This window comes from Myotis lucifugus, unplaced genomic scaffold (assembly GCF_000147115.1).
Source record: "Myotis lucifugus unplaced genomic scaffold, Myoluc2.0 scaffold_449, whole genome shotgun sequence".
Taxonomy (NCBI): Eukaryota; Metazoa; Chordata; class Mammalia; order Chiroptera; family Vespertilionidae; genus Myotis; species Myotis lucifugus.
In genome coordinates, this window is record NW_005871497.1 from 390,817 (window position 1) to 403,716 (window position 12,900).

At 40.3% G+C, this 12,900-nt stretch overlaps 1 non-coding gene across 1 annotated transcript; it reads right to left on the reverse strand.

The window, feature by feature from the left end:
- Positions 1-10,464: 10,464 nt before the first annotated feature.
- Positions 10,465-10,571, reverse strand: LOC111823295. Its single transcript, XR_002826319.1, has one exon. It is a non-coding gene; the product is annotated as a U6 spliceosomal RNA (small nuclear RNA).
- Between the last annotated feature and the right edge of the window lie 2,329 nt (positions 10,572-12,900).

Below are 12,900 nucleotides of genomic sequence, written 5' to 3' on the forward strand. Positions count from 1 at the left end.
ACTTACTAAATACCAGGCCCTTCTCTTAGATTTCCCTAAGCTCACACTAAAAGTATGCCAAACACTAACCGTGGCTACCTTAACTCTGGAAGTGGCCCCTGAGAACCAAAACATCTTGCATTCCTGTGTTGCAACTATTGAACAGGTATTCTCCAGCAGACCTGACTTAAAGGACATAGCCCTTGGCAATCCCAATGTAGAACAGTTCATCAAATAAGGCAGTTCTGCTGACCAGAGAAGAGGGGCAGGCTAGGCAATAGTGAGTCGTCAGAAGGTTTTTCTGTGACAAGAACCTGGATTGGTTTGAGATCTCCCTTGACCTTCCTGGGCATCACCTGACATCAAAGGTACCAAAATTCTGCCACTTGAAGCTGCCTTTTGGTTTTGAGGATATTGATTTTAAGCTGTTTATTAAGAAACAAAATACACCCAGCCGGTGTGACTCAGTCGTCAACCTATGAACCAGGAGGTCACTGTTCGATTCCCGGTCAGGGCACATGCCTAGATTGTGGGTTCGATCCCCATTGTGGGGCACGCATGAGGCAGCAGATCAATGATTTTATTCTCTCTCATCACTGATGTTCCTATCTCTCTCTCTCTTCCTCTCTGAAATCAATAAAATATTTTTCTTAAAAAAAGAAGCAAAATAGACTGCAAAACCTTTGATCATCTTTTCTTTTCTGCCCAAGAGATTCAGACAGAAACCTGCTTTAGGGAAAAAAAAAATCTTAAGATGTTGCCTTAGCCTAATTTGAATTAAGCATGGTAAACAAGAGGGCTTCAGGCAGATGACTGTTAGCTAGATAACCCCTGTGTCCCATTGTTTTTTAGTAACATGTCAAGGATTTTCCTGCCATGTCACCTAGTATGGCTTTTTAGCTTTTCCTCAACTACGCATATATCACACATTCCCACTTCTGAAATCCAATACCATGTTTCCCCCCACTTTTCTTTGTCCAAAATTTCTTATATACCCAATGTTGCCTCACTGTCTTTGGAATTTCCATGGATTTATAATGTCTATGTGAATCTTCCATGTCCATATATTAAACTTTGATTTTTGCCATGTTACATTGTCTCTGTTAATTTGGTTATCAGCCCAGCCTGAACTTAGAAGGAGGGAGGAAAAGTATTAATATTTTTTTAGCCCTCAAAATATGCAATATTGGAATTTTTCATTCTTATGTGAATTGTTCATGCATATGTATTCAAATTTTTATTTTCTCCTGTTAATTTGATTATTAACCCAACTAGGAGAACTTAGAAAGTGGAAAGAAAAAGATATTAATTTTTTTTTAGCCTCCACAGCTCACTCACTTATCTGATTCAGATATCAGTTCAAATGCTACTCCTTGAAAAGGACTCTATTGCTTAGCTGGTTTGGCTCAGTGGATAGAGCGTCGGCATATGGACAGAAGTGTCCCTGATTTGATTCCAGTCAAGGGCACATACCTGGGTTGCAGGCTCTATCTCCAGTAGGGCGGTGGGGGGGGGGGGTTGCAGGGGGCAGCCGATCAATGATTCTCTCTCATCATTGATGTTTCAATCTCTCTCTCCCTCTCCCTTCCTCTCTAAAATCAATAAAAATATCTTTTTGAAAAGGGCTCTCTTGGCCATCATATTTAAAACAAACTACTCACCACTCTACCATCCTGCTTTAGTTTTAGAAATTAATGATATTTGGCATTCTGAAGGTTTCATTTGCTTATTGTGTGTATTGTTGACCTCATCCTAATGGGGATAACTGCAGGGATCAGGCCAAAACCGGCTCTCTGACATCCCTGAGTGGTCCCAGAGTGTGAGTGGGCACTCTGCAAAGTTGCTGTAGTACAGGGTGTGGAACACAAACTCAAGTGTGCAGCAAACCAGATTCAGGGCCAACAGTGCCCCAGCAACAACATAACCCAGGGCCAAAGGTGGAATTGCGTGGCCCCACAAGGAACCAGCTCCCTCCTCTCTGGTTTTGGGGTGCGTCACCTGAGAACCACCACCATCAAATCACTGCAGCTCGGCAGCTCCTGCATTGAGCATCTTCCCCCTGGTGGTCAGTGCACGTCATAGCAACCGGTCCGACAAACACTTAGCATACTAGCCTTTTATATACATACTAGAGGCCTGGTGCACAACATTTGTGCAGCACTGGGGGGTGGCGGGGAGTCCCCTCAGCCCAGCCTGTGCCCTCTTGCAGTCCAGGACCCCTCCAGGGATGTCCCCCGAGGGATCCTTGGCGCTGCCACAGAGGCGGGAGAGGATCCTACCACTGCCACTGCAGTCACCAGCCATGAGCCCAGCTTCTGGCTGAGCAGTGCTCCCCCTGTGGGAGTACACTGATCTCTGGCGGTCAGTGCACGTCATAGTGACCGGTAATCCCGCAATTCGGTCCATTTGCATATTAGGGTTTTATTATATAGGATAGATGCGTGGTATGAATAAAATTATTGGGTAGCACACAAGACTTGGTTAGAAAGTTTGTAAGGAGGACATAAAAGGGAAGTGTGTAGAAGGCACACTCTTTATTGGAATTCTGACTTAGGGGAGTGTCAAAGGTGGTGCCCCCTAATTATTCCTTGACCTTTCCAAACAAGTCTGCATGTGCAGACCCCTGGGTGTTTACTGGAATCCCTATGCTTAATCAGATATGGCCTGGAGACCCCCATCACCTGAGGGTCTTCTTGCAAAGCCCGCAAAAAGGACTGGAAACATATTCCATATCTGCGGGACAAAGACCCCAGAAAAATATAAAAGAGAAGCCCCCTGCATGTTACTTTACTCAGATTTTGGAAGTTATTCTGCTGATTCCACCAGTGTATTAAACAGTGTAACTCCTTTTCTCTAAAAGCGTTGCTTGGTTTTTCTTTGGTCTTCTGCAATAGTCTGACCCCTGTCTATCTTTTTTCTGTCTCAATATGACTTCAAATTATAAGCAAATGTTATACTAAATGCAAAATGTAGAAAAGTGTGACAGCCAGCAAAACCTGAATCATGATAGCATATAGGTTAGAAATAACCCAGTGTTTTTATAAATGAAGCTCCATAAGACCTGACTGACCCCCATTTACTTGCTTTCCACTTTTGAAAAGCATTCCGCCTTGACTTTCATTCAAGGTTACAGTCTTGTGTCATCTACAATGGTCCATCGTCCAGCAATACAAATGTTGACAGTAAGACTTCCTAGAAATGAGTCTTCCTAGCACCATGGAACTGCATTTTCCAACTAAAAGGTTGGTCATCAATGCATCCCTTGGATTGATTTATGACCAAAAGGAAGAAGTGTGGACAAAGAAGGGGCCACATGCTAACCTGACAAGCTCAGATGAAGCCTGCATGGAGAGCCTTAAAAACTCAGAGACCTAAGTAACCACATAAAATGATCTGAAATTAAAACTTTCTAGCTAAAAGTGAGTCATGGTAGGTAGTCATGTCACAGCCTGGTATTTTTATTGACAAATGTCAATCTTTAATTTAATTGAACTTGTCCATTGTCTTGTTGCATCTACAATAATCCGTTTTCCAGACCTTTCAAGGCACAATCTCCTACCAGACCTTGAGACCACAGAGCATCTCAATATTATGTTGTCAAATGTTAACTATCCTATACCCACCTATGTAAAAGATGTGTCTATTTGTTTTACTCTTTATCCAATCACATAGATTTCTCTACCTTCCCTAATCTATCATTAATGAATTTTATGTAACCTCTTTATGTCTTCCCCTTCTATTCTTGTTTTGTTTTGTTTTTGTTAATCCTCACCTGAAGATATTTTTCCATAATTTTGGGGGAGAGTGGAAGAGAGAGGGAAAGACAGAGAGAAACATCGATGTGAGAAAAGCACATCAATGTTGCCTCTTGCAAAAACCCGACCAGTGCCCAGGCCTGGTGAAATGGAATTTTTGGACTGGAACCGGGATTCTTTGTCTGCCAGAGTTGAAGAATGAATCCATGGACAGAGGGTGGTATAGCAAAGATGGAGATTTATTGAGGAACAAGTACAGACTCCCACATGGGGAGAGGGAAAGAGTCCCACAGAATGGACTCCCACGTGGGGAGGAGGAAAAGGTCCCACAGAGTTCCTGTTTCCATGGTTTATAAAGGCTGTAGTTCCTGTGTCCTGATATCCCCTCTGATTGGTCAATACTCCTTTTCAAATTGGTTACTATAGTGATTCCTGAGGCCCTCCTTCCTCATAGTCCTTCCATTCCTTCTGGGTTTTCTTCCTCCTTTATTTTGTAAATATAGACCTCTTCTGGCTACTTCCAGTTCCCTTGTTGTATGGAAATATAGCTGCACTTGGCTTCCTTGTGTTATGGAGATGCATCTGTTGCTGCTCCCTTGTCTATGGAAACATACCTTCTCCCAGTCTGTAGCCCTGTTTTTTCCATGGACCCCAATTCTAAAAGTTCCCTGAACCTGCCTATGTCCCCCTAAAATTCCTGTTTCACTGGGAGGATCCTGCAACCAAGCTATGTGCTCCTGACTGGAATTGAACCTGGAACCCTTTTGATCCACAGGCTATGCTCTATCCACTGAGCCAAACTGGCAAGGACTTCCCCTTGAATTCTGATATACTATAACATAAGTGGTAAAACTACTATCTTCCAGAGCATTTTCCAAATCCATTGAGATTTTGCTTCCTGATAATTGTTGTCAGTTTGGCTCAAATAAACTCATAAAAATTCTCTGCAGGTTTGGATGTTTCTCATATGGACAGCAGAAAAGTACTATTAGTTTCAATGAAGTCAAATATTGGTGAAGTGGTATGTTTTTAATATCTATATTCATATATCTGAACATAAACATGAATTTTTTAGAGTAGAAATCAGAGATATTATTACCTACAGTGATAACCTTACCAGTTCCCCTTTGTTCTTTTGCCTTGCCTTGCTCCTTCTCAAGCAATGTGATAAGATCCAGATGGACAAACCTGCAAGCATTCTTGCACTAGAGGAGAGGAACCACAAAGTATGAATTTGGGAGTTTATTTACCTCTTTCCCTCTTCTGGTCTTGAGAAAGAAAGATAAACTTAATCTCCTTAAACATGTTATAAAGGAGAAATAAAAGAAAGGATTTTAGTATTCTTTTCCTTTGGAATGTAAAGTTGCCTACAACTTTGCAAACCCAGGAAAATTTCTTAAATTCCAGATTTTATTCCTCTTTACAATGTAAACACATACTTCTGTGGTAGATAGTTAGACAGACATGAACAGAGCAAGGACAATGGGCCAGGTACAGAAGGTCACCAGGACAGAAAGCAAAGGACACTTGTAGGGTGGGACCTTGTGCCCAGGGTGACCTTACCTCTCTAGAGATAACATCTAGGCCTCAGTTCTATTTCAGTTCCAGGCCTATAAAAGCAACAAAACTAGACATGCAACGTCATAATCAAGGCTGACACCTTGCCTGGGTGCCAACCAACCAATCTGTGGAGACCACAATCCTGAAAGGACACACCTGGAAAGCTACTGAATATTCTCTTGAGATCTTCCCCCTGGGACATTCCCTAAAATGTCACCCTTAATATTCTTAGGACACAGGTCCTAGATTGCTCTCCCTCCCCCCCACCACTCCTCCTCCCCCAGGTATGTCACCTTTGCCTCTTTTACTTCTAAACTCCAAGGGCCCTTCCGTTACCTCTGCAATTTGTTACCTAAGACCATTTCTTCTATGACTTACTTATACCTCAGTGATTTTCCAAATAAGTGTTCCTTTATAGTTTGAGTCTTGGCTCTGAATTCTTTCCTAACTAGGCTCAAGTACCTAGTCTGATGAACCCAGGTTAGGTCTGACCCCACTGGTCTAACACCTAGTGCTATTCTCACTATCCCCAACACTTCCAAGGGAGAATAAATCTCAATCCAGTCATCTTTTCACTCCCAAACTGTGTTTAACCTAGATTCCAGATTTATTTGTTCAGAGAGACTTAATCATACAAAAACATTTTCTCTACATCCCTGACATCTCTTAATCTTTTCATCTATGCTCTTTTCTTCTACTAAATAATTATATTCTTTCTTTTCTGCAAGTTGTTTTTAATATTCCAAATAATAAACACACATACACACAATTCTACACTATCACATTGTATATATTCAAACCATTAGATAAAGCAAAACCACTATTTGGTGCCACCTTGTTTCATATTCCTTTTCTGAGATTCTTTCAGATCAATTCACAAGCATTTGTTTATATGTATACATATACTAAGATACATATACATATATATATATATATACGTATATGTGTACATATACATATACATATACATATACATATACATATACATATACAAAAAATATATAGCCTAGCTAGAGTGGCTCAGTTGATTGAGCATTGTCCTGTCCACCAAAAAGGTAGCCAGTTCGATTCCTGGTCAGGACACATACCTGGGTTTTGGGTTTGATCCCTGGTTGGGACATGTACAGAAGACAACAGATGTTTCTCTCTCACATCCATGTTTCTTTCTCTCTCTCCCCCTTACTCTCTCTCTATGCATGTCCTCATGTTACAGAATTTACCAGGCGACCAGAAAATATACACACACAGGAGTACTTGGCAATACAGGGAAAAGCCATTTATTTCCAAATGTACTAGTACCATGACTCAGGGGAGCCTGTTCCCAAATCCTGAGCAAACCAATATGAAGGAAACTTTCTCTTTATACCCTTTGGTTTCTTTGTCCCCCAGATAAGGGTCAGACTTCTGGACTTTCGGGGGCTTTGCAAAAAGCCTGTGTGTTGGGATAGAGGCTATGAGACCACACCCAAAGGTCTGGCCTGGCATCAGCACTGATAACCCCCTCTGGGGTTTGTTTATGGTTCATGGTTTATGGCCTCTGTAAAATGTGAGTATTTAGGTAAACAGGTCTTGCAAGACCTTAAGATAATTAAGGAAGGGGCAGTGACTAGACTATAGGCCAGTGGTTCTCAACCTTCTGGCCCTTTAAATACAGTTCCTCATGTTGTGAACCAGCCATAAAATTATTTTCGTTGCTACTTCATAACTGTAATGTTGCTACTGTTATGAATCATAATGTAAATATTTGATATGCAGGATGGTCTTAGGTGACCCCTGTGAAAGGGTCGTTGGACCGCCAAGGGGTTGCGACCCACAGGTTGAGAACCGCTGCTATAGGCTAACAGGAATGTGCATTAGGGATACTAATTAACTAGGTACAGAGTCAGGCTGCTGTTCTCCCTCCAAAAAATGTCTTATTTTCCTCATCACTCAGGCAAGGATTGAAAAAAACAAAAACAGCCCAGCAGGCATGGCTCAGTGGTTGAGCATTGACCTATGAACCAGGAGGACAAGGTTCAATTCCCAGTCAGGCACATGCCCAGGTTGTGGGCTCGATCCCCAATGTGAGGCATACAAGAGGCAGCCAATCAATGATTCTCTCTCATCATTGATGTTTCCATCTCTCTCTCCTTCTCTCTTACTCTTGAAATCAATAAAAATATTGAAAAAACAAACAAACAAAAATACAGAAAGCAATATATATTTTTTGTTCATTTTTGTATTAAGGTAATCACACTATAAATTGTTTTTCCCCCAGTTTTTTGTCACTCAGGAATGCCTTAGAGATAACTTTATTTCAATATATAGACATCATTGTTTTCAAGTACTAAGTAGTTAGATGTCATGTATCTGCTTTCCTCCCTAATTAGAATGTTATTTCTTACCTTCTTTGCCATTTGTGAAATCTGAGTTGTCCTTTAAAACTTAACTCAAATATTGTCTTTTTTTAATTTTTTAAAAAAATATATTTTATTGATTTTTTACAGAGAGAAAGGGAGAGGAATAGAGAACTAGAAACATCGATGAGAGAGAAACATCAATCAGCTGCCTTCTGCACACCCTCCACTGGGGATGTGCCTGCAACCGAGGTACATGCCCTTGACTGGAATCGAACTGGGACCCTTGAGTCCGAAGGCCAACGCTCTATCCACTGAGCCAAACTGGCTAGGGCTCAAATATTGTCTTTTTTTAGTAAAATCTTTTGTTTCCATTCAGGACATGTTAACTTCTGTTCTGATGGCGATCCTTGTTAATGAGGCTGGGAGGAAAAGAGGAATAACTACAGAATTAAGGAAACTGAACTGTTTAGGGTTTGTTCCCCTAACTATGAATTTAATTCATAAATTAAAGTACAAGGTCTAACAGACAATGCGTTTAATTGTGGTCAGTATTCATATCTATGCTAGAGAAAAATTTTAGGTGGAAATCTCTGATAGTGGTAATATTTGTAAAGTGGGTAGAAGGGGGGAAAGTTGTGTGTCGATGTTCTAGTTTGTTGTTGTTTTGCAATAAAATTTTCCCCACTAATTAGAGAGATTATGAAGAGAGAATTGGGGCATATATCAGAGTTTCTTCGAAAGAATCTGAAGTTCAGCACAGAATTCCATACCCAGGAAGAAACTATGAAAGATGTGGTTTCTTGATTACCAGACTTTAGAAGTTAATGGAAAAGACTGTAATAACACAATATATAAAATGAGGGATAATGTTAAAATGTGAAAAATAATTTAAAACTCCCTTCTCTTCCACCAAGCTTTATCAGGTTGAGTTTGTCAATGTAAGAAACATCCAAACCTGTAATAATTTTTATGAGTTCATTTGAGCCAAACTGAACAATTGCTGGGAAGCAAAATCTCAGCAGTTTGAGAAAATGCTCTGGAAAATGGCAGTTTTGAATCTTATTTTATATACCAGTGACCCGGTGCACGGATTCTTGCACATTGAAAGGAAATTAATTAGAAGGTGGCTGGCAGGGCAGGACTGGGTGAGACAGGCTGGACACACCCTGGAGCCAACCTCTTATGGTCCCTCCCTGGCTGGCCATACCTGGGTTGGCACCGTGGTTCAAAGGGTGTCTGCAGAGTGAGCGGGGTCCCTAGGCAGGTGGGGTCCCTTGGCCTGGCATGTGGGGATTAGGCCGAAACCAGCTCTCTGACATCCTCTGAGGGGTCCCGGAGTGCGAGAGGGCACTCTTAAAAGTTGCTTTTGTATAGGGTGTGGAATGCAAACTCAAGTGTGAAACAAACCAGATTCAGGGCCGACAGTGCCCCAGCAACAACATAACCCATGGCTGAAGGTGGAATCATGTGGCTCCACAAGGAATCGGGCTTCCTCCTTTCTGGTTTCAGGGTGTGTCACCCGAGAACTGCTGCTGCCAAGTCACTGCAGCTCGGCAACTCCAGAGTTGAGCATCTGCCTCTTTGTGGTCAGTGCTCGTCATAGCAACCTGTCCGATGGTAGAGGGACACTTAGCGTATTAGCCTTTTATACATGTAGATTACAACCCAAAGATGAGGCATAAATGGTTTACATGAAATCCATTGGTGATAGATTAGGGAGGCAGGAGAAAGCAAAATAGGAGTGGGGGTACCTCTGGGATTGGATAAAAAGTAAAATGATAGATACATAATTTTTTTACATAGGTGGGTACAGTATAGTTACAGTCAATAATTTATACTATAACAATAACAATGAGGGGGTTTGTAATTTCAGCCCTTGTGTTGTGCTTTGAGGAAGTGGGTGGGTAAGGAAGGAAATTACTTTGTAATTCTGAAGGCATGTTATCAGGTATGGTATCCTAGATGCAAAGAGACAACAAATAGGCTCAGTTAAGGAGAAGATTGGCCTTCTAGGGTAACAATACTGGCCTAGGACATAACTACCAGCTATGAACTGCTTTTAGTTAAACAGTTTTTATTTCAGGCCATCCTAGGTGGTTACTTTTGGTCTCTGAGTTTGTAAGGCTGCTATGCAGTCCTCCCCTGAGCTTGTCAAGTTTAGTATGTGGCCCCTTTTCATCCACAGGTTGAAGAACTAGTGGGAATGACATAGTCAATAAAAAATATTTTCTCATTACAACAAACTAGTCAACCTAGGAGAAATGAAGATATTCCTAGAAAAATATGACTTTCCAAAACTCAATCAAGAAAAATAAAAAAAAATCTGAATAAGCTGATAACTATGGAGGAAATTGAAGCAGTAATCAAAAAACTTCCAGCAAACAAAAGCCCTGGGACAGACGGCTTCACAGGGGAGTTTTACCAAACATTCAAAGAAGAACTAAAACCTATCCTCCTCAGACTATTCTAAAAAATTCAAGAGGAAGGAACACTTCCAAGCTCTTTCTATGAAGCCAGCATTACCCTAATCCCAAAACCAGATAAGGACACTATAAAGAAAGAGAATTACAAGCCAATATCTCTGATGAACATAGATGCTAAAATCCTTAATAAAATCCTAGCAAATGAGATCCAGCATTACATTAGAAAGATCATACACCATGACTAAGTGGGAATTATTCTGGGGAAGCAAGGATAATACAATATCCGAAAATTAATAAAAGTGAAACATCATATAAACAAATTGAAAAACAAAAATCACACAATCATATTAATTGATGCAGAAAAAGCATTTGACACAATCCAACACCTTTTCTTTTTTTTTTCTTTTTTTAAATATGGAACGCTTCACGAATTTGCGTGTCATCCTTGCTCAGGGGCCATGCTAATCTTCTCTGTATCGTTCCAATTTTAGTATATGTGCTGCCGAAGCGAGCACATCCAACACCTTTTCTTGATAAAAACTCTCAGGAAAGTGGGAATAGAGGGATCGTATCTCAACATAATAAAAGCATTATATGAATGCCAGAGGCTAAGACCAACCAGTAGTTAGCATAATTATGTGAGAAGTCCGTTAGAAGGCAAATGGACTTTGATATTCAGCAAAGGCTGAAAATCAGCATTGTATCACCCTGCTGCTGGCTGAATGGCTGAAGGCAATCCCATAACCCAGTGGTCGGCAAACTCATTAGTCAACAGAGCCAAATATCAACAGTACAATGATTGAAATTTATTTTGAGAGCCAAATTTTTAAACTTAAACTATATAGGTAGGTATATTGTTATTAACTTAATTAGGGTACTCCTAAGGCTTAGGAAGAGCCACACTCAAGGGGCCAAAAAGCCGCATGTGGCTCAAGAGCCGCAGTTTGCCAACCACGGCCCTAACCTGATAATCCTTTATTATTTGCCAAACCTTACCATTGATATGTCTGTTTGCTTTGCTAAAGGGCAAATGTGTATTCTAGTAAATAAAAAGCTAAAGGGTCCGGGTATTCAGGGAGCCTTTCTACTAGAGAAAGGTCTCTATCTGGCTCCCTCATGATTTCTAAATTTATATTTCTTGTCTAGTATATCCATTTGTGCATCAGCCCCTTCTCCAGACCTTGAACCCTAGCCGCAAATGGATGTGGCATTCACATATGACAAACCTACAGCCAACATCATACTCAATGGGCAAAATCTAAAACCATTTCACCTAAGAACAGGAACAAGACAGGGATGCCCACTCTCACCACTACTGTTCAATATAGTACTGGAAGTGGTAGCCAATATAGTACTGGAAGTGATCAGACAAGAAGAAGAAATAAAACAAATTGGAAAAGAAGAAGTAAAACTGTCATTATCTGCAGATGACATGATATTGTATACAGAAAACCCTAAAGACTCCATCAAAAAACTACTAGATGTAATAAATGAATTTGACAATGTAGAAGGATACAAAATTAACACCCAGAAATCTATGACTTCTTTATACATCAGTAATGAACTCACAGAAAGAAAAACAAACAAAAAAGCAATCCCATTTACCATTGCACCAAAAAATTAAGATATCTAGGAATAAACTTAACTAAGGAGATAAAAGACCTGTACCCAGAAAACGGCAGGACATTGAAAAAGAGAGAGAAGAAGACGTAAATAAGTGGAAGAATATACCGTGTTCATGGGTTGGTAGAATCAGCATCATTAAAATGTCCATATTACCCAAAGCAATCTATAGATTTAATGCAATCCCCATTAAAATACAGACCTAGAACAAACTCTCCAAAAATTCATATGGAATAAAAATAGACCCCGAATAGCCATGGCAATCTTGAGAAAGAGGAAGAAAGAGGAACAAAGTTGGAAGGATCAGAATACCAGATATCAAGCTATATTTCAAAGCCACTGTTCTCAAAACTGCCTGGTACTGGCACAAGAACAGACATCTAGACTAATGGAACAGAACAGAGAACCCAGAAATCAACCCAAGCCATTATGCTCAATTAATATTTGACAAAGGAGGAAAGAGCAAACAGTTGAGTCAAGAGAGTCTCTTCAATAAATGGTGTTGGGAAAATTGGACAGATACATGCAAAAAAATGAAACTAGACCACCAAATTACACCACACACAAAAATAAACTCAAAATGGATAAAGGACTTAAACATAAGAGGGAAACCATAAAAATTTTAGAAGAATCCATAGGCAGCAAAATAGCAGACATATGTCATAGCAATATCTTTACTGATACAGCTCCTAGGGCAATAGAAACTAAGGAGAAAATAAACAAATGGGACTACATCAAAATTAAAAGCTTCTGCACAGCAAAAGAAACCATCAACAAAACAAGAAAAACCACTGCATCGAAGAACATATTTGCCAATGTTATGTCCGATAAGGGCCCAATCTTCAAAATTTATAGGGAACTCATACATCTTAAAAGGAAAATAAACAATCCAATAAAAGAATTGGCAAAGGACTTAAATAGACACCTTTTTTTGTGGGGACATACAGAAGACCAAGAGACATATGAAAACATGTTCAAAGTCACTAATCATCTAAGAGATGCAAATCAAAACAACGAGATACCATCTCACACCTGTCAGAATGGCTATCATCAACAAATGGACAAACAACAAATGCTGGCAAGGATGTGGAGAAAAAGGAACCCTCCTTCACTGCTGGTGGGAATGCAGACTGGTGAAGCCACTGTGGAAAACAGTATGGAGTTTCCTCAAAAAGTTAAAATGGAACTCCCATTTGACCCAGTAATCCCACTTTTAGGAAT